Genomic DNA, 23,411 nt, shown 5'->3' with positions numbered 1-23,411 from the left:
CAGCAGTGTATACAGCTTAACATAGATAACAACAGAGTACTGCATAGCATAGTAGTGCAGGTATTAATGTGATGTTTTCCCTTTGTATCACAGGTGACCTGAGTGGTTGGTCATTGTCCCCTTCACAACTGATGCCAGTGTCTCTTCAGACTCTGCTGATGATGTTGGCCAAACCGAAGCATAGTGGTTGGGGGGGTGCCAGGGCTGAATCTGTCACAGAGGTTTACATCCCTCTTTTGCCCTCATTATCACCGTACACAGTCAGTATGCCTATGCATACCCAGTCCCCTGAGGCCACAGATATTGAACAGCCAGAGGGTGGGGATATTAAAGAGGGAAGTGTGGCTACTATTGCTGCAGTGAGTGTCGACACTGGCTATAGCCAAAAAGTTGGCAAGGTTCCACACAGGCAGATTGATAGGGGTGCTCGTAGGAGGCCTGCTGTCCCTGCAGGTGTCTCATCATGTGTCACTCTGCATATGTTTAGGGCCATCATGGAGGCACAAACATGTTCTGAAAGGAACTCCAGATGAATGCTCAGGATTATGGATGCAGCACAGTCTGACATTTGTGACTGCCTCCACCATGTTTGTGATAAACTAGATCGGTTGACTGACTCATTGGAAAGACATTTGTCTGAAACAGATTGCATACTATCTGTCTTGGAACACACATTGTCTGTGATGGAATGTCTGGTTGGAGTTGTGTCAGACTCATGGACGTAGGTCAGCAACTACATCTGCTGACAGTTCACATGGCTGTGTGCAATCACGCTCATGTAGTGGAAGTTCATCCAGCAGTCCAGAGGTGAGTCTGCTGTCCAAACCAAGACATGGCAAGCCATGGGCTCCTGGTTCTTGGCGTTTCCCATGAAGGACATGGTCCCAGCAGATAGCAGTCACCCTCATGTAGTAGCCCAGTATCTGAGCTTGGGCATGGAGGTGCCAGTGCAACTCCTGGCAGAGTCAGTTCTCATGTTTAGGGGCAGAGAAAATTAAATGTCAGCTGTACCGTGCACAGCTCAAAGCTGTCCAACATACAGACATATAGGGCTAGCACTGAGCTTGACTGTGCTCACGCAGGCACTCACACACCACTGTCATATTCAGGTCACTTACTGACACACACACACTACATTTCCATGGTCCATCTTGCCTGCTTTCCTTCATGACTCACACACACGCTTACCAACCTATTGGGCCAGTGTAAGCCTCCTGCACCCCCACACAACACCCTGTGTAAGTGATTATACCTGTGCCATATCCCTGTCATCCTTGTCAGTGATGCAAGGAAATGCTATGTGTCTGATGCACAGGGTAACTATCTAAATTAATGTGTATTTGTTTAATCCATTGTTGCCTTTGACATGCTACTTGTACTGATCAATGACAGATATTGTATGCTGCCATTTGTAATGCCTAAACCACATTATTTTGTGTACGTTACATTGGATGATGTGGTAATGGCTGTATACTTACACAATGAAAGGTGTAACGTGGAACTGTTTATGTTTCACTTTCAGGATTGTATAGGGCACACCTATGGGTACACAGCTACAATAAATCCATCACTGTCAGAACACAGTATTGGATGGTGGCACAGAAGAAAAATGTCTTCAGAAAGGTAAGGCAGTTTAGGTGCATGACTCCATAGGTCCAAAAGTGTATAATAGGCTAACAAGAACAATGGTTTCTTTCAGCCTAGTCATGCATCCCTAATCTCTGGCAAATTCTGATACCCTTTTTAAGTGTAAGCAGGGTTTTGGGAGCTGAGACATCTACAAGCAGTGGCATGGGAGATGAACCATCTACAATTTCCCTGTGTCCATTACAGACATTTGTCCTACACCACTTATGATTGTCTTGCTCCACATCTCATTGTGTAACTTGCACATGATGTGCATTACAGCAGAAGTATGCTTCACATGGATAGGGAGCCTGTTACATATAGGGTGTAGTCTCTGGATTACATACCTGTCTCTCCAGCATGCCCTGTTTATACCACAGTCAAGGTATAGTTGTGTAGAACAGGTAATTCTCATGCTAGTCCTTTCTTGGATATGCAGGAGATACACAGTGGGATCTGACACCTCCCTGTATGGCAGCCGTACACCTCCAAAGCATGTAGGAGACAGAATACACTGGTACGACCTTGACACGGTCTGCATAGAACATGTTATGTACACTGTGTATTGGTTTACTGTGGAACCTCTGTGGATGTTACGGTTGTCGGATATGCCTGTGTAGTTACATACCAAAGTTGTCATGCCAAATGCAGTGCAACAATGAATGAGTGATTTACATGCCATACTTTTCTCTATAGGTTGTGCAACACTGAATGAATCCCCACATCTTACTGACCCATGATGGTCAAAGGCTAGATCACTCTCTGTCCATAAGTCCCTGACTACTAAATCAGCTATTGGAGGTGTGCAGACAATGCAATATTTACCAGGGGTGGTTGACTTTCCAAAGGATAATATTGTGCATTCCTTGGCATTTAGTATTTGTCCATGGCTCTGACAAAAACTGAATAGGTATGTCAGCCCATGCTGGATAACTGTTGGGTCAGTGTGGGATTCAATGACAGTTCCTAATTTGCAATCATCTGTAAATGTGCTCAGTCAAAGGCCACTGACAGTGGTCATGACTGCAGAGAAGGATATGCCTAGAAGGGGTAGTCCCAAGAATGATTTGTGATGGAAGTCCACTGGTGACTGGTCTCACTGTATTGGTGAACTCCCCATTGCTCTCATCCCAAATAATGTCTGTCAGCCACATGGCTATCCACCGGCTAACAAACCAGTTTGTAAATAACCTCTAGAGTTTGTCAACAATGCCTGATGTCCTGATTGTGTCAAATGCCTTGTCAGGCCATGGTAGGTGCAGTGAGTCAGTTTCTCCTCATCCATTGCATTGTTTACCACTCACTGAAGTCCACCGGTTAGGGTAGGCATGATCTGCCCTTGACAAAACCAAAGTGGGTTTGGTCCAGAGTCTGTAAATGTACTACATTGTTATTGATAATTTCCATGATAATTCTTTTCATGGCTTTAAATATTAGACTACTGAGACTTCTGGTGACACTGCTTGTCACTGCATGCCAGTTGTCCTGTGTGCAACTCATTATTGCAGTTAATTCCATCAGGGTTTCCAATAAAATTGTCACCCAATGTTTCTGAGTCTGTACAGAGCACAGGTAAACAATGGAGGAGAAAGTAATACATACACCCTGTGAAGGTGAGGAGGGACTATTTACACATTTATGCTGCAGTTAGACACTAATCAAGCAATGTGTACTGAAATAACATAATTACCTTGTGAAAAATCCTGAAAAGAGGGGAGTCGCCTGAATTGCTGGTGCCTGGCTACTACTACTGCTGGTCTCACCAAAGCCAATCTCTCCTGGGATACTATGCTCCTATACTTTTTCTCTCACCAGAAGCAAAATGTTAGTACCAAGCTCAAGATGAGAATCAAGCCACAGCCTGTTTGTTCATCCACACACTTGTCCCACATCATGCAAGGCTCTGCAGGCTTGATGTACCCTTTTCCAGGTAGATGCCTTGATTAGCAACCAGAGAAATCATTTGAGTTTTGCACATATTATGCCTTGTGTTCCGAGGTTGTTAGGATTTGACTAGAGTACTGACCTGATGGTGATTAGGAGCACAGCTGTAGCATCACAATATAATGTTTAATGTCAGATGACATAGATGTCCAAGGTTGCTCTAACAAGCACCACAGCGGCAGTGATCCATGTTAGGTGACAGTTTCACAGCAATTCATATAGCCTGCCCTTCAACAGTGTAATGGTGGACATCTGTGTGACAATGATCTGAGGTCTAGTGCAGAGGAGTGGCCACCTTTAGCCAAAGTGTTTCTCCCTCCCACATGTCCTAGGTATGACATACTGTACATTTATGTTACCAGAACACATTTCTGGGTTCTCACATCATGTCACTCAATATCCCATTTGCTGTCTGGTTGCTTGACAGCCACTGCAGACTTGCAATGCCAAAGTAATGACTACAAAGTTGAACAAGTACACTGTGCATGGACAGACGTCTACAGACAGTGTGTTTGAGGCTGTCAACCTCAAGGATGTAGCAGCATGACCCTAACTTTGCTGGAGTTGTACATTGTCACATTTGTAGGTATGCTATTGTGAACATACCTCATAACAGGATTATGGTTAATGCAAGGGCCACATGCCTGGTGAAGCATCGTACTCAATCAACCATGTTATGGCACACTGTCAGGTGATGTGTTACCTTAGGAGAACAACATAAAGGTAATAACATGTTGAATTTCAGCATCTGTCAGGACATTGCCTAACAATGGCCTGCTGTGATGTACACACAAACAAGACTCTATTGCTAATGGCATTATCAATGACTGCTGACGAAATGTGGAAAATGTCCCCACCCCTCTACTCCTACTTACTATACCAAAAACCTTGATTTCATGCTGTCTCACATGCCAGTCAGTACATATGAGAATGAGCAGTTTGCCGACATGCACAACTCACCTCCTACTCCACCCACACTCACATTACACATACCTACATGTGTGTAGCTCCTTATCAGACACATACACAAGCACCAGACACCTCAGAAATCCAAATGCAAGCTCACTACACATTATCATACTGCTGCAGAACACAGTACATGTAATAGCTCATGCACCATTGTCTCACCGGTCAAACACCTAAGGCAAAACACAAAATCAAACCTATTACTCAAAGATGATTACATCATGAGACATATTGATGTCCCTCTCACCAGGCTACATAAGGGAAGGTCACAGTCAGCTGTCTGTGAGGTACCAGGATACACCATACCACACATGCACAGACGTCTGTCAACATCAGGTGCCATTATGACTATATCATAGTTCCTGTTGGTGTGTACAACTTAAGACGTACCTCTATGGACTTTATGCAGAGACATGACTGAGCTAATGGAGTCTGTGTCTCCAGTGGGTATGCTTATGGCCTTCAGCTGCATTTGACCTTTACCTAGGATGATGACTCATTACACAAGGAAAATGACTGAATTCAATAATTGCCTTAGCATGTGGTGTTGTTGTAAGGGATCCACTACATGTAAGCCTGGGATGACTTGCTCAGCAGACCTTGATGCTTTGCCAGAGAGGGTCTTTATCTGTCACCCCTGGGATTTTTGTCTACTAGCCAAGGCTGTTGACATCTCCATAGTGGATCTTTTAGGTGGTGTCTCAAGGGAAAACATTGCTATGAAAAAATGCCATCTACAAACAACAGCACAGTTATGCTGCTATACGCTAGGAATGCCAACATGAAACTCCATTCACTGGAAGGTGTCCCTGCCATAGAAAATGCAGACATTTGTACAGCCACATACACCTGGTTCACAATTGTGGATGGCACTGCAACCATACCAGGCTACACATCCTTCCACATGTTCAGACCTCAAACTTAAAGTGTGCAAGGTAATACAGGTGGTGTATACATATTCATTAAAGATAGATGCACATCCAGATTGGGTAAACAGTGTGATTTCCTGGAGAAACTGCAGGTGTTATTCACTGCTGGAGGGGCACCTAATCAAGCAATTGCCAGCTGCAGGAACAACTCCATGAATCAGGATACCCATTGTGCTTATTTGAATCTACTTGTGTCTATTAAGATACATCACAACAACATGGTTTGGCATGACTTTAACTACCCACCAAATGGGTTGATTACTCATGCTCAAATTCACTTTCCCAAAGGTTAGCCGACTTCCTTAACTACAATGTCCTGGACCAGTGGCATGACATTCCCACAAGGGAAGTCAATGTACTACATCAAGTGCTGGTGAGTGGATGTTCTTCAGACACAATCCAAAATGCTCAAATCTTTCTCTCTGAGAAAGTCTTAAAATGATAACACAGTACTGCTGATTTATTTCAGATTACATCATTCTTAACAGTTCTGATTTAGTTTCCCAGGTTAACAGAAACTCAAAATTTACATTTCATTTTGTAATCTGCACCTGCAGGAAGCCACAGCAATAAAAGACATTTTACATGTAAAACCTAGTAATTAACTCTTGTCCTAAGACCATAGAAAGAATTTCTTAGTCCAGACTTCCTGTCTCCGAGCTTGAGATCAAACAGTCATACAATGCTTGACTTATCAGCTTTCTTCCAGCAGAGTGCACTGTGGTTACATTTTTGAAGCTCAGTGCAACATATAGTTTAATCATAACATAGAGTTCTCTTTACATTTGTAAACTAAGCCTTTGGATTACATTAATATTTACAATGACTTAGAATTATTTACAAAATTCTATCTAGGCTGCAGCCTTCACACCTACATTGACTATGAATGATTGCTTTACAGCTTCCTGAATAGCTCCGACATGCTGGATTGGTTAATTAGCATGTCCCTCAGCTCTTTATGCTTTCATTAGCAAATTTTGCCATTTCATTTTGTTTGGTGACTCTACACGTGGTGTAGAGCCAATCAAATAATACAAAACTGCTCGCTGTCATGCTGGCAGCCCACTACTACATTTTGTGTAGCTGTTAATGAATCTAGCCTAATGGCTTTCATTACACCAAGCCAATAACATTTTGCTAAAATTCTAGCTTTAATTTTGTGAATCCCTTAATGTCCTCCCGAAATATAGTTATGCATCAATTTCATCATAAATAGTCTAAAAGTTTTGGACATAGCAGTTGATGTAATATTTTTCCATGTCTTTATTCACAACCTAAAGTATGAAATTCCTTAGCTCAAAATATTGTTATGGGATTGGTCTATGTTGTTCATCTGTCTCTCTCGCTCTCTCTCTCTCTGTCTACTCTGGGTACATTTTCTCTGGCCCTCCATAATGTATCACCCTCCCTTTGTATTTCTTACATTTTTTTATTGCTTAGCTATAAATCTGCCAAGTCAGGAATATATTTGTCACAGTAACATGAAATGAACAGTACAGTCTCTTTACCTAGAATACAGGCATATGTCTTTCTTCTCCTATTTCTTTACCCACAAAGCCTAAAGCATACTGACTGGTCCCCTCTAAAACCCTTTCCACTAGATGATGCTGTATCCTATTTTAACCACTCATTCCTATCCCTCCTCAACCAGAAAGCCCCCCCAGAGAACCAAATGCATCAAAATCCCTACCCATGGTTATCAAAAGAAACTATATTAGATATGCAACAAAGGGACAAAAAATGGAAGCAATATAAGAAAAAAACAAAAAACCCAACTCCCTCCTAGAGTTTAAGCAACTTCAAAACTCCACAAAAAAGCTAACAACTAAAGACCACAAAGCCCACTACTCCAAACCCCAGCCCTTGCACTCGACAAATCCCCAAAAATTCTGGGACTCCATCTCATCCTTTCTGCACCCTGGTAATAAAGAAAACCCCTGTCCAAATCCTACCCTCTCCGACCTTGACACAGCCACCCAGTTCAACTCATTCTTCATAGACTGCATAGCCAAACTATCCACCTCCTTCCCACCCCCCTCCTTCAGCCCCTCTTGCCACAACCTCCACCCAAATCACCTACCTCTCTCCACACCCTTCTGCCTTACTCCCATTCCCACAAGCACTATAAAAAGAGTTCTCCTCAAACTCAAACCCTGTCGTAATGCATCTGACAACTTCCATCTACCTTCCTCAACCAATCTGCAGACAGTATCGCCTATCCCATCTCTATTCTTATAAATAGATCCAAATAGATAGATACAAGAATCATACGTCCCTTCTATCTGGTGCCATGCTTACATCATCCCCCTCCACAAAGTTGGCAAAAATACTGACACCACCAACTTCAGGCCTATTCCATCCTTACCCCTCTTTCTAAAATACTAGAGAAAACCATCCAAGCACAACTCATGACACACCTAACCCAAAACAATCTCCTCTCTCCTACCTAACACAGCTTCCACCCCGGCAACTGTACCATGACTGTCCTTCTTTCCTTTCTGGAAACCATTAACCTTGAACGCAACTCAGGCAAATTTGTATTTACGCTATTCCTAGATCTGTCAAAGGCCTTTGACACCATCTCCCACACCCTACTCATATCCCAGCTCTCAACCCTACACCTCTCTCCCACCACCATAGCCTGGTTTTCCAGCTACCTGTCCAACTGCCAACAAGCTGTCCAATGGAAACTTTCAACCTTCCACTTCCTACCTACACACACAGGCATCCCTCAAGGGATGGCGATCTACTCTTTAACTTATTCATTAACAACTTTCACCACTGCATCCCAGAATCGTCTGCCATCCAATATGCAGACAACTCAACTATCATCTGCTTAGCCTTCTCCCCCTCTATGCTCCTACCAAAACCAAATTAGCCTTCTCCACAACAGAAACCTGGGTGCAGTCCAACCATTTGGCTCTAAATGCAAATAAACAAACTAATGATCTTTTCCCCTACCAAAAACTTCATTGTTGACAAAACCTCATTCACCATACAGAGCCAGAACAACACTTCCCTTGAAATTGTTCTCAACACCAACCTTGATGAAGAACTAAAATTTGATACCTACATCCACTCCACAATCAAGAATACCCACCAAAAGATAGGTCTCCTCTACAGGCACAAACACTTCCTCAGCCCCTCTGCCTGTCAAACCCTGGCATCCACCTTCCTGCTCTCCTCCCTTATGTATGGTGCCCCTCTGTTCACCAATCTCCACCTCAGCCTATGATCCAAACTTGAATCCTGCTACCACAAGATCTACAAATTTGCAACCAATTCAAAAAACACATCCCACCACTGCTACTCCCTCCTCACCCTCAATTGGGTTGAACTACCCAACTACCTCAGTTACCTACAATTCACCATTGCCCACAAGCTCTTTAAACCTGCAAACTGGCCCTCTCTCACTACATCCTTAAAACCCTATATACCCAATTGCCCACTCAGATCCATAAACCAACATCTCCTTCAGAACCACAAACCTACACAGCTTCCTGGCCACCTACTACTGTCCTACTCCTTAGCTAAACAGTGGAACCCCCCCCTCACCTACGCAACCTACCAAACCATACAAATTAAAAATTGCTGCTATTCTCTCATCTTTCAGTCAAATGGGAATGCTTATGTCACGCTCCAACATAAACCCCTCTCAACCTCCTATCTTTTTACCCTGCACTGAATTCATCACCAGTTACCACTACTGTTGTTTCATCTCAACCTAAAACCTGGGACTAATTTTCTCGCTGCTATCTAATGTGCTACACTTTCCATTAAAAATATACTGGAACTTTCTCCATGCAAATTGTTCAAATAACCTGCTAAGGGCGAGTAGCTAATTGTTTAAATGTTAACTTACTAAGAGCTTATTGAGAAAAATTGTCTTTTTTTTGTAAATATTTATTTTATCTAACCTGCAAAGGGCTAGCAACCATATGTTTAAATGTTTACTCATTAAGAGCTTATTTCATAATGTTTTTATTCTTCTGTAAATGTTTAATTTTTCTGTACGAATCTTTGTCTTTCTGTTTGTAACATGTAACCTGCAATATCTTGGAGCTTTTCTCCCTGGGCCTCCACTGAAAACAGACTCTTTATGGCCCAGTGGATTTCCCCGGTCATCAAACTTAAATAAATAAAATAAATAAATAAACTCATGGCTGTGATTTCTTTCTTCTTTTGTCATTTCATTAGTTTTATCTTAGTACCTTCTGTTTCAACAAGTACTGGCTGCTGACAGTCCTGTTCATGACTTGTCCTCTGTTTTAAACTCACAGTGGGCAACCTAAAGATCTGTTTAGTTTCCCTTTCTTCTTTCCTCATTGAATTTATCATTGTTTTTCCATGGCTGTCTCCACACAGGTATCCTTCATTACTTTTGTGACTGGCATCTTTTTATGATGTTCCATATACTAACATTAAGGATTCTTCCCTTTCGGTCTCTGTAATGACTTATTTCATTAACTTAACATATGTTTTTTTCTATCAGTTTCTGTAGTGCCTTCTGTCACTAATGCAACAGCTGAGGTAGTCTTTCGACGCACACGTTTTTCTCTGCCTTCTAATGAAAGGCAATTTCTTTTCCTTTTGAAGTTTGTGCACCTTTCAATTTGTGTTTGTCAGTCAGTGGTTTGTGTTATTAACAACATATCAGAAGTTCGCTTTTTCTTTACCAGATTGTATATATTGAGCCATGTGACAGAAGGTTCTATACTTTTTTTTTTTTTACGAGGGCTGTGCATGTTTATCAATGTGTCAGGGTGCTGTTTTTCTACTTTATTTTTGTTAGGACTCTACTCAAAGTTATGTGTTTTCAATAGTATGTTAGGTTTCAGTTGCTTCTACTGATTGTTATTTGCAGTATAAATATTCTTAGCAGTGCATTCTGCTGTAGCCAATGCCCCTGATTCTTACTCACATTATATTCCCCATCAGAAATATATGTATTTTAGCAGTCTGCCATGTTGCTGTTGCTTTCCTTCCCCATTCTTGCTTTCAGCAGTCAGGTTACAGAATACCAAACTGCGCTTCCCTGCCACACAAATCCCATCGAGTCTTGAACTGGGAGAATCTTGAATTATTGCATAATCTTGGGTTAGGCTAGGATCCAAGGCTACAGGATATAATATTCTACACAAGCATATCTAAATTTCTACATGTGTTATACGTTACTCATTTTGCTCTCCTGAATGCATGTATCTTCCACCTCTCTTATCACAACGTTATACTTCCAGATATAAGGTTCCTTAATAAGTGTGACCATGTTTCCAGAAACTAATACTCTTTTTGTTTTTTCCCCACCAACCAATACTGTGCATTTAGCTAAATTAGTTAACAAAAGTGCAACAGGGTGACTTGTAGAGGTGTAGCAATAATCTAGTATATTCCTAAAGTGCAGTTTCATCAACATGTTATAGAGATTACATCTCTGAAAGGCAAAATATTCATATTTTTGCAAGTAGCAGTGTGGTTAAAATTACATTTCTTCTAGGCTAGGCATAACAGTTGCATTTTTTCCTAACAGCTTAGTTAAAAAATTAGATGCAGCAGATATATTTTCTTTACTAACTGCTTTGTTCAAATAATATTTTTTGCTAATTAATTAAATGATATTTAGCAAAGTGTTCATTCTTTCTACATTAAAAACATATTATTTTGCTTACTGACATTTTCTGGATGTTTGCTGGCATCTGCATCTTTCGACTTACCAGTGTAATTTGCTCAGTTCCAAACAAGGCTTCAGTAATTAGTAACATTTCCTAAGCATCTCAGTTATCTGTTACTGAAGATTAGCTAGTTGTTAATCAACTAACTTGTCCTACTCTTGAATGGACAACATAGATTTTGTCATTGCCATGTTATTCTGTATCAGGGCTTCCAAAAACTCTCTATTTTGGACATGGCAAAATGTAGTTTGCACTCACACAAAAGTTTCTTTCTTTTTTTTGATTAGGGAAACAGATTTCTCTCTCTCTCACTTCTAGACTGTGAAAACATATTTCAGATACGGTGTACTTGCAGGCTGTGAATCAGAGATCAAATATAAAAATGTGGCATGATTAGACTACCCCATTAAAACCACCAGAGTAGTGGAAAAAATCAACTTGATGCAAAAGTCTCAAGAGTTGTGTATTTTATGTTTAGTGATAACTGAAATCAAAATGTCTTGGGAACAGAAAGAAAATAAGTTTTATATTTATCATATATGTTTCTACATCAGGCAAACCTCCATATTCACCAAGAGTATCTACTGATATTACAGGACTTTGTCTGTGTGACTTCCCTCCGCTGGTCCATTAATTAAAGAGCCTGAATTGTCATCACTGACACTGGAGAGGGATGTTCACTTGGAACAAAAGTAGATACACACAATATTTCCAGATACAGCTCTCTGCATCAAGCACAATTTCCCTTAAGAGCACATAGGGAACACATTCACCCCAGGGTCTGGGTTTCTGTATATCTCTCTCTCTCTCTCTCTCTGTCTCCAGGCCACCAATATGACTCCCCACTGGCACAGCTGTAGAGTTTGGTCCTCATCCAAGTGTCCAAGCCAAGTCCTTCAACACCCTCTCTGTGAAACCAGTGCATTGTGTGCCTCCTCCAAGCAGCTGACACACACACTCTCTGAGTTTTGATTTGCACACACACACACACACACACACACACACACACACACACACACACACACACACACACACACACACACACACACACACACACATCTGGGAATGGATGGGACAGATTTACTCGCTTTGCTACCCTCTGTCCAGACTATAAGGTAGTTACTCCCACCAGACACTCCAAAGCCATCTACTGTAAGTCTCTTACAAGAGTACCCAATTATTAATATTAATACAAATTGTAATTTTTATCAAACAGCAAGGCTTTCAGGAGCAACCACAATGTCACCAAATTAATATAAGTATTCTCAAAGGTTAAAATATTCTTAAAAGACAAGGTACAATGAAAAGTTTAAATATATTTAATAATAAATAATAAAATAACATGAAAATACTAAATATCTATTTACAATAAACACCATAGTTTCAGTCACAGGAAATATTAAAATAACACAGATGAACAGATTCACACAGATACAGAAAAAACAGCACTTAACTAATCTCACTATATTTTCCTGACTGATTTAAAGAATTGCTATTCCCTGGTCTAAAGAATTACTATTCCCTGGTTACTTCCTAAAGCAAGGCAAGATGAAGTGGGTGAGTGATCCATGTCAGGTTTCAAAAACAGCTGGCCTTGAGAATTCTGTCTCATCTAGTATTAAAACATCATTTCAGTTTGGATTATAGAATGACATCAAATACATCTGGTCATCTGACTTGTTTCCCATACTATCCCCCTTTACCAGAAACTGAACCAGAATCTCACACATTTGTATCACCATACAGACAGAGCTTTGATAATGTGTGTTATAGGGTCTGGAAGCCATAAAACCATTTCAGCACTTCCACCCTTCCAGGATAACAGTTACTTCACTGTTAAGGACAATACAGATGGATTCCTAGTACAGACTTTTTGTCTCTGGCTGCATTGAGACTTGTGAGATACAACCTTTATGGCCTAACTTAAGTAGTTTAATTTCAGGATATTTTTCAAAGTTAGTTGAACTGAGATTATCCTCTTCTCTTCCAATATCCTCTGTTACAATATATTAGTTTCAATAGTTACAATACAGCCTGACATACAGGTATATTTCTTTTCTGCCTAACAGGACACACTGTTGGTACATTTTTTTTAACACAAGCAACTTTACAAATGCATTTTCAAAACAAGCACCTGCACAAATCAGTTTGATATACAAATGGTATATAGGCTGGGCAAAAGGTAGCAGAGCGAGTGAATCTGTGCCAGCCCTTCCCAGGTGTGTGTGTGTGTGTGTGTGTGTGTGTGTGTGTGTGTGTGTGTGTGTGTGTGTGTGTGTGTGTATGTATGTTTGTGTATGTATGTGTGTGTGTGTGTGTGTGTGTGTGTGTGTATATGTATGTATGTACGCGTGAGTGTGCATGTGTGTCTGTGTGTACATGCATGTGTGTGCAAATCAAATCTCAGAGAGTGTGTGTGTCAGCTGCTTACAGCAGGGACTCAGAGCACTGATTTCACAGAGAGGGTGTTGCAGAACTTGGCTTGGACACTCAGCTGAGGACTTAACACTACAACTGTGCTAGTGGGGAGTCTTACTGGGGGCCTGGAGAGAGATCAAGAGAAAAGCAAGAGAAAAACCCAGACCCCAGACTGAGTGTGTTCCCTTGTGTGCTCTTAAGTGAAATTGTGCTTGATGCAGACAGCTGCATCTGGAAATACTATGTGTATCTACTTTTGTTCCAAGTGAACATCCCTCTCCAGTGTCAGTGGTGAGGATTCAGGCTCCCTGATTACTGTCCCAGAGGAGGGATGTCACACTCTGCACCAAGACTCAAACGTTTCTTCAGAAGAATACCCCATCTGCATCAACAGGCCAATGTCTCTTCCAAGCAATTTTTATTCTGCACTCATAGATAAATGTTTCTTCCATACAAATATCCCCTCTGCAATAAGAGGCAAATGACTGTTCAGGCAATTATTTCTCTGAAGTGATAGGTTAACTTTTCTTATCTGCTAGGGCTTCAACCCTCACTTTTAATATCTTTCCAGCATTTTTTTCTAGTCAATTAATGCCTACTCAGCTAAATGTCAGGGATATTCTCCCTGCCCAAAATGTGAAGTAAAACACTCATAATTCACTTCAGAAAAAATGTAGTGCAATTTGTGAAATATGTTCATAGTTTCATAGGTTCATAGATTAGTACTAGGTTAACCTGCCCTTGTGGGCCATTTTAAGACTAGCCAGTTATCTCATGTGAGAGTCAAACCCTGCACGTCGTGTTTGTAAGATAAAGACTTTAACCATTACACCAACCCCCCCCCCAAATCATTGATCTAATGCTGTTCTTCCATCCAGAGTCAACCTGTGAGTTATTAGATTTGACTCTGATCTGAGGCCAGCCATTTGAAAAACCTTGGAGGTCCACCTCCTGTACCCACAATACCCTGCTCTCTCATTTAGCTTAGATTTTTGCCACCTTTAGGGACTGCAGGAAGATCATGAGCTTTGTCGATGGTTTCTGTGTCCTTTGTGGTATTAAGCTATTTTTGTCTTGCTGTTCAGTAACCTTTTATCTATCCTTTTTTAGTTTATTCTACAGGTTAGGTTAGGGAGGGTAAGGACTGGTTTTGCATAGCAGATATTTTTTTTCTTTTTCTAGATTTGTAGGTTTTCCTGCCCTTTGATGATATAGTGTATGGCTGTTTTTCTGGGCTTTGTAGTTTGACCTTTCTTATTATGCAGCATTTAAAACATATATATGTATAATAATAAATAATAAGACCGGTGTTGTATTGTGCATTGGTTAGAAGATAGGTTAAATGTGTAGGTGTTTGTGTTGTGTTTATCCTTCATTTCATTGACTCTTTCTCTCCTTCCATGTACAGGGAGAAGGGCTTTAAGAAATGTGTGGCATGTGGCAAAATATTACCATCACAGGATGCACGTGATCAATGTGTGTATTGCCTGAGTGCCTTGCACTTGGATGCCAAGTGCTCTATTTGTGCTGATTTTGTTACCCAGGCTCTGAATGTGTGCCAGACTAAGCTAATGCTGAATGGCTTGTTGACCTCAGGAGATCCTTCTTCTTCTACCTGTTCTGCTAAAAAAGGTGACAAGGGTAAGCAGACTTGAGGTTTAAAGTGTCTTAAGAACCTCAAAGTTCAAGGCAAAGACTAAGGGGTTGACAAACAAGTGGCTCCCCATCATTCTGACCAGCTGGATGGGCCCCCCCTCATTCTCAAGCTGCATCCAAAGATCTGTTGGCTCCATGGCTGTGTTGGTGCTAGGTTCAGGTCCCTCTTCTTGGAATAGGTCTCCAGTGGCACCAACTTCAGGGACGTCTGTGTCCCCAGCTTTAAGTGTGCCTAGTCCTTTCTTGGTTAAGCAGCAGTCTCAGGTAGGGTTTATTCTTTCATTCTTTCCTTCTTTTCACCCATTACTCCTTGGGGATGGGTGTTCACTGGAGTCCTCTCCTTCTCCACCTCAGATCTGAGCCTCTCCACTTTGGATGCAATCATCGGATCCAACTGCTGGCAGATGGGCTTCCAAACCCTTGTCAGTAGCTTTTTCACATTGGTCTGTCAACTCAGTAGGAAGAGTTGTACTTGGGGCAACTGATATTGTCCTTGTTGCAAGTCCAGATGAAGTTAGGTCTAATTCCCACTACCTAGGTTCCATTACCTGAGGGGTCAGCTGCTTCTAGTATTCTCTCCCCTCAGGCTCTTTGGCTGTAGGGCTTGAGGATCTGGTTACTGACTCCACCAGGGTGGCACTGATGGCTTGGGCAATTCAGGCTTTGACCCTTACCTTGGTGTTTCAACTCTAGTGGTGTCGGAGCTGAACATGCCTCTAAGCAAAGATTTTGAGTAGGGGTGCTGGGTCAGGGTCAACTTTTAATGTTTCAGAGTCTTCCCTTCCTCTTGGGGTCTTGGCACATGACAGTTATGCTCTTAAAAACAACCAAGTACTGAGCAGGAGTGAAAGTGAGAAAATGACAGAGGATAACAATCCAAGATGTAAAATCCACATAGTTTATTGCAGACATGTCTTGGCATCAGAGCAGGCTGGGTTGGCTCTGGAGTTTGGCAGCTCCAGACAAGTCTTCAGTAAGATATTGTCTTTGAAGTTTAAAAACAGTGAAGATGCTGCAGGTTCCAGAGACTCAAAAGACTCTGCAGACATAGTTGTCAACTTGGCAATCTATTTCTTATGCGTTTATGTGCCTTCTTTCTAATGTGATGGATGGCATGTCTCCAACAATGGGTGCTGGCACACTTGGATGAGATTGTGTAACTTTGTGGACTGCTTTAAGGCATCCTTGACAATGCCCCTTTCAATAGCTTCTTTCTGGGAGGCCCTTTCAACATATCTAAAGGATTGTTCGACTGCCCAGCTCTGGAGGCAGTTAGGGTTCACTTGGTGCTCTACCCAAAGGCTTGGGAGTCCATCTCCTAAGATGCAAGGGTATTGAGAGTCGTATTTAGAGGCTATATGATTCTGTTTTTATTTACTCTAAAAGAAAAGGCCAACCCTCTTCCAGAAATTCCTCCCTGGCAGACAAGAGATGCAGCTGTCAATATTTAGAAGCTGCTTATAAATCGAGTCATCAAGAGATCCCACCAGGCTAACAAGGGTCCAGGGTCTATTCCAGGTTCTTTTTGATGCAAAAAAAAATACAAGAACCAGCAACCAGGTTTGGATCTAAGCAATTGAACCGTTAAGCAGACCAAGTTCCACATAGTTACTATGCAGTCCATTTTGCCTCTATTGAAGAAGGATGACTGGATGTGCTCAAACAATCTCAAGGACACCTATCATATAAATATTGTGAGATAGTCCAGGATATATCTGCACTTCTAGATGGGAGCTGATCATTACCAGTTTAGGACACTGCCCTTTGGACTAACTACTGCCCCTGTTTTACCAAGTGCATGGCTGTCATGGCAGCTTGGCTAGGGCTGCAGGGTTTGCATCTCTTTCCATACCTGGATGATTGGGTCATTGCTGCCTCCATGGAGGCATTGTTAATCAAGGCTCAGGACTCTTTACTAAAATTGTGCCTGCCCCTATGAATCCCTGTGATCGATGAGAAGTCCAGTCTTCAGCCAGTTCAGGTGTTGGAGTTCATAGGATGCCATGTGAATACAGGGTCTCAGATAACAAGACTTCTAGCACACAGAGTGAATTCTCTTTGTGCAGAGGTGAGCCATTTGCTTTGCTTCCACAAACCTATGATCACCATGGTCCTGAGGCTTCTGGGCCATATGGTCACATTGGTCTCCCAGGTGAGGTACTATATGAGGATACTAGAGGGGATATTAGCAACTCAGTGGTCTTATTTAATTCCCAGTGAATTTTCCCATTATCTTGACAAATGTTTATAGGGCTCAGGTCAGATAATGGCTGGAATCTTCCTCCATTTCAGCCAGGAGATCCTTTGTTACTTTATTTATTTTATTAAACATTTGTTTACTGAGAAAGTCCGACTTGGAACGACACCAATTTTCAGTGGAGGCTTGGTGAGAAATGCTCCAGTCGCATGTCTTTGTAATGTGGGAGGAAACTGGAGCACCTGGAGGAAACCCACACAAATGCCGGGAGGACATGCAGACTCCACACAGAAGGCACTCCAGCTAAGAATCAAACTGGAGAACCTGTTGCTATGAGGCGACAAAGTAACTGCTGCACCACTGTGCCATCCATTGTTCTTCCTCATCCTCAGAGAATGAACACTACAGATTCCTCTCTTCTCTGGTAGGGGGGCATTTTGAAAGGAAGACAGTCCAGGGGACTTGGTTTACATTCAAGGCTAATCTTCATATGTCTTGGGGTTGGCAGAGATCCTCCTAGCATTGCAGGTCTTTCAGGACCTTCTCTCCAAGGTTGTGATTTTAGTTTAAACAGACAAAATGTCTGTAGTTTGGTACCTGAACAAGCAGGGAGGAACTTGGCCCTACCCTCTTTGTCAGGAAGCTATGAGAGTCTGGCAATATGCAAGCACCACTCAATGGTTTCTGATTGCAATGCACATCCTAAGGAAATCCATTATCTTAGTGGGCAGTTTTAGCAGGAACATTTTTCTTCCTCATGAGTGGTCCCTGAATCCAAGTGTCACAGCCTGGATCTTCCAACTCATGCTGCAGTTTATTTGCCACCCTTCCTAACAAGAATTGCAGCAGCTTTTCTGCCCTGGTTCCCCAGTGGGACAGTCAACAAAGGATGCTCTTCTGTATGCTTGACTCTGGGTCTCCTGTATGGTTGCACTCTTACTCATCTCATAATAAAGTTTCTCCAGAACGCTGCCCACTGCAGAGTGCCTCCGATTCTCATTGCTCCATTCTAGCCCCAATAAGTTTGGTTCTCATTCCTGAGGTCTCACCTTCTGTACCGTCCTTGGGTCCTAGATTCCATATCGGATTTGATCTCTCACACAGTGGGAATTCCCCCACTCAGTCTTCTTACTGTCAAATTGACTGCTTGGTTTCTCCAATACCCTTGTGGCAAGAGATCCCAAGCTCTCTGATAGAGTTATCCATATTTTGTCTTCCTCTCAGAAGCCTTCTGCACAGAAGATTTATGCTAATAAATGGAAATGCTTCACCATTTAGGCATCATCAAAAGGTATAGATTCCTTCGCAGCCCCACTAGACACCATTCTGGATATCCTTGCTGACCTTTTTCATTCTAGGTTAAAGTTCAGCTAGCAGCTACTTTCCATTTTCATACTGGCAGAGGTAATGCTCCAGTAGCTGCTCTGAAGATTTCAGTGTCATTTCTTAGGGGTACATTTTTATTACAACCTCCCATTTGGGATCTTGTTAATCCTTGCGTTTTACCTTTCATGCTCCATATTTTGGCTAGCCATCCTTTTGAACCTTCAGCCACTGTCTTATTGAAGTTGCTGTCTTGGAAGACTATTTTCCTGGTGACTGTGACTTTGGGTAGATGGGTCTCAGAGCTGCAGATTTTATCCTCAGTGCCTCCATATCTGATTTTCCAGAGAGCTAAGGTTTCCCTCAGGACAGATCCCCCTTTTTTGCATAAGGTGGCTTCTGAGTCTAACTTGAATCAGCTCACCCATTTATCTGTGTTTTCCCTGAACTTTAGTAATAAGGAGAATATTTCCTACATTGTCTGGACATTCATAGATAGGACTAAAGCCTTCAGGAAATCCATCAACTTTTTGTTTTCTTCTCTATGGCCTAGTTGGGCAAACCAGTGTCTAAGACAACACTGACCAATTGGCTGTCTGATTGCATTTCCTTTGGATATAACTTGAGAGGAAAGTCTTTACATATTGAAGCCTGAATGTCATTCTAGTAGAGCAGTGACTACTTCCATAGCCCTTTTCTCTAGAGCTTCTATTAATGATATTTGTCTTGCTGCTACTTGGGCAGGTACCCACACTTTTGTGTCCCATTACAAACTGGATGTGCATTTGAGGTCTAGGGCCTCATTGGGTTCCACAATTCTATGGAATGTTTTGTCCTAAGCTACCCTGGGATTATATATGGCCGGGGACTCTTTCCTACAGCTTGAAGCTAGACAGAAAATACAACATTGGATATGAAAGTTATGTGCTTACCATAACAATAGATTTGTGTTGTCTATTTCCATCCAGTTCATCCATCCCTCCCTCCTATCCCCTCCACAGGGGTATTTCATCCAGGGCAGTGAGTAGTCCAGCTGTCAAGGTACCCCTTTTTTCATCTTAAGGACCTATGCTAATGCCCTGGAGTATTTATATTTTGCATGTTTGGTATTGATAGGAGGGGGAACTATATCTGAGATAGATCAGAAAGAGCAGGGTATTATAAGTAGAAGAGGCAAAGCTCCAGGGCTGAAGTCTTTTGGAATGGCGATCGTCGGATCTGAGTTGGATATAACAACCCAGAGGTTGAAATGGACAGAAAGAGACAATATGGATGTATCATTATGTTTAGTACATGACTTTCATTTATTCACCATTAGTGTGCCACGACACATATTTACACATTTGCAATATGAACAAATTTCATGTAATGAATGATGTACAGCTTTTGTTGGTTACATTTGTTCATTTGCTTCTTGGCCAGCTCTTGATGGGCAATTTTATTGGTGCTAGTCTATGTTTCTAAAACAGTTGCATTTGTTGTTTTTTCATCAAATGATCTTTTTTTCTGTAGGAGCTGTATCTAGTTCAGCCCTGATGTTCTCTGAGAGAAGATTCTAGTTGGCCGAAACAATTTTATAGCAGTATTTCTTTCATATGGTTAGTTTGAATTTTGGGTTTTACAAATGTGAATACCCCATTGCCTGCGTCTTTGAGTTGGATGAATGAGTCTTTACATGTAAGTTTTTCCTGTAAGGGACAAGCAGCAGTATCTATAACTTAGCATTTTAAAGTTAATGATGAGAGAAAAAAAGTTGTTCATGGATTAGCCATTTATTGTTTCTTCAAGTGTTTTGCACTGGTGTTACTGTCTTCATGACAGAGTAATAAAGCTACATATTTTGTTTACTGCAGATTATAACATAATGTTATTTTCTGAGTTAAGGGCTAATGGGGGCACATATTCTAATTGTGGAATCAATAGCTCTTTGACTAGACTTTTGTAGGTTCCCTAAAATTGTTAGATATGGAGAAACAAAGTTTAAGCTGCTTGTTCACTTTTTTTTTTGAGTGAATGGAAAATGGTTGAGAATGACTAAGATACAATCCTGGGTAAAGTTTATAGTTGGGGGTGGTATTGTTTTTGTTTAAGCCTGTAATAATGATTGTTCTGTTAATGTACTTTGTGATACCTTAAAGAACATACAGTAGTTGCAGCTTTAGTAGCATGTAGGTTAAGCTTGTTTTCCATAAAACATTTACAGAGGATGGTAAATCATATTACAGACACAGCTATACTATTTTGGCATCTGGACTCCATCCCTGTAGAAGGATGTAATTTGAATACATGATGATGTTTCTTAACCTGTGCTGTATCATTTATAAAGAAGAACAGCAGAAAAAAAGGTTAATTACTGATTCTTGAAGCATGCTGGAGAGGAACATACCTATCAAGGTGGAGATATGGTTCCCTTTCAAATATGATAACTGAGAAGAGCTGAGCTGTCCGGATTGTGCTTACTGATCCAGCTACAGGGTATGCTTAGAATAATAATAACAACAATAATAATACTTTGCAAGCCAGAGTTTTGTAGTCCTGAATACTGGATATGTTTAGATTAAGTTCTATAAATTTAAACATGATGTAAACTGGCATTGCATCTTCAATACGGAGGAAAATATCTATCTGTACCTAAATATTCTTTCAAGTAAACAACCTTAATGCATTTTAATTTTGTTATGATAAGAAATCATTCTGTATTTTAAAAGTAACATCATAGTATACAAACAGCATAATTTCTTTAAAAAATATACAATAGTTACAGCTCAAAAACATGGTTTAGTTATGGAATGTATTCCAGTATGTTCAGGATGAGGAAATTATAGGTACTATCATACATGTATTCATTACTTAATATTGCTTGGTATCTTTCATTGTTTTGTAGTGCTCTATTAGAACAGACTGGAGCATTAAAGCAAGTGATTGCTTTATCCATTGTATGCATTCAAGGAATCACTGTTTTCTTATTTCATTTATCATTATACCTGAGTGGAAGCAAAATAGTGCTGGCATGATCCTGAATAACAAGTCGTACTGAATGATGGTGGACATTGTTCCAAGTCAGCACAGACTAGTTGAGGTTATGAAAGCTAGTCAATTTAATTTTACACAACCTGAGAAGTTAAAGCTCTGTGCTGCTGCGGTAGTGCAGATTATTTACATACATTATATCTACAGCTACATCTATATATATATAGGGTCCAATTTCAAATCTCGAAATACTACAATACAGTAAACTTTTGGTTAACTGGAACTCAAGCAATTGGCATTCTCAAGCAACCAGCAAAAAAAAAAAAAATCGAAGAAATGCAGTACAATTTTCATGTTTTGCACTTTCTGCCTCCTCGCCCCACAGTAACATACCTTACATTTTTAGAATTTTAGAGTTTTAAAAAGGAAGATAGCAATAAATTCCCTCTCTCTCCAACCTGAGAACAAGTCAAACCAAGCAAATAGTATAGGGTACAGTGTTAGTCAAGCCTATTTTTAATAGTAACTCTCAAGAAACCGGAAACTACAGTTATCCGGCATCTACCAATCCCCATGGGTGCCGGTTAACTGAGAGTTTACTGTATCAAACTGCAGTATTTTGAGACTAGAATGTCAAAACTGCAGTTTTTCAAAACAGCATATTAACGAATATTATGCTGCTGAATTTGGAGTAGTTGTGGTGCAGTCTGTTGTAAATGTGTGCTTTCACTTTAAGGTATAGTGTGTTCTGGGATTTAAACATGGCGGTTGATGTGTGGTTATGTACGGAGATGCAGGTTAGTTTATAGTGTGTTAAGGTTTTGTGTATGTATGTATGTGTTGTTTTCGTATTTTCTGGGAAGTGGTAGGTGATAGTGTGTGTGTGTGTGTGTGTGTGTGTGTGTGTGTGTGTGTGTGTGTGTGTGTGTGTGTGTGTGTGTGTGTGTGTGTGCATGCGTGTGCGCGTGTGTGTGGAAGTGTTGAATGTGGGGATTTTTATATATGTGTAGTGTGTGTGTTTCTCATGGGTATATGTTTGGCAGTGTGAGATGGAAGTGTAGGGTGCATAGTGATGGGTTTGTTGTGTTATTCGTGGTAGTGCGACTTCAGAGTTGGTATATTTAAGTAGGGGAGTGTGGGAGTGCAAGAGGGGAGGGGCTTGTCTCCCCCCACCGCTTATACTTAGATTAGTTGGGTTTTGTTGCTGTGTGCATGTTTTGTTGCTTTGTTATGGTGTAGGGAGGAAGGTTGTGTTTTTGTTTGTGTGGTGGATGGTTTATTAAAAAACAGAGCATCGCATACTGGAAATTCGGTATTATGAGCTTTCAGTATAGTGACATTCATTTTTTAAAATTTTCTGTTGTTGTGGTGTTTAGACATTATTGTCGTGAGATACTGAAATTCGGTATTTCAGTATTTCGAGATATGAAAGTGGACCCATACCACACACACACACACACACACACACACACACACACACACACACACACACACTCACATATATATATATATATATATATATATATATATATATATATATATATAGATAGATAGATATACTCATGAAGGAAAACTCCATGCATTCACCAGGTCAAGGTAAAAGATCTTTATTAAACACAATAACCAATAAAAATATATAAATAATGATGAGTGCTTTCAGACTAAAAAGCCCTTCTTCAGATCTAAACAGACAAACTTGCTGTGACACCCATG

This window comes from Protopterus annectens, chromosome 1.part1 (assembly GCF_019279795.1).
Source record: "Protopterus annectens isolate FY-2018-M chromosome 1.part1, PAN1.0, whole genome shotgun sequence".
Taxonomy (NCBI): domain Eukaryota; kingdom Metazoa; phylum Chordata; order Ceratodontiformes; family Protopteridae; genus Protopterus; species Protopterus annectens.
Note: the sequence above shows the minus strand (reverse complement) of the source record.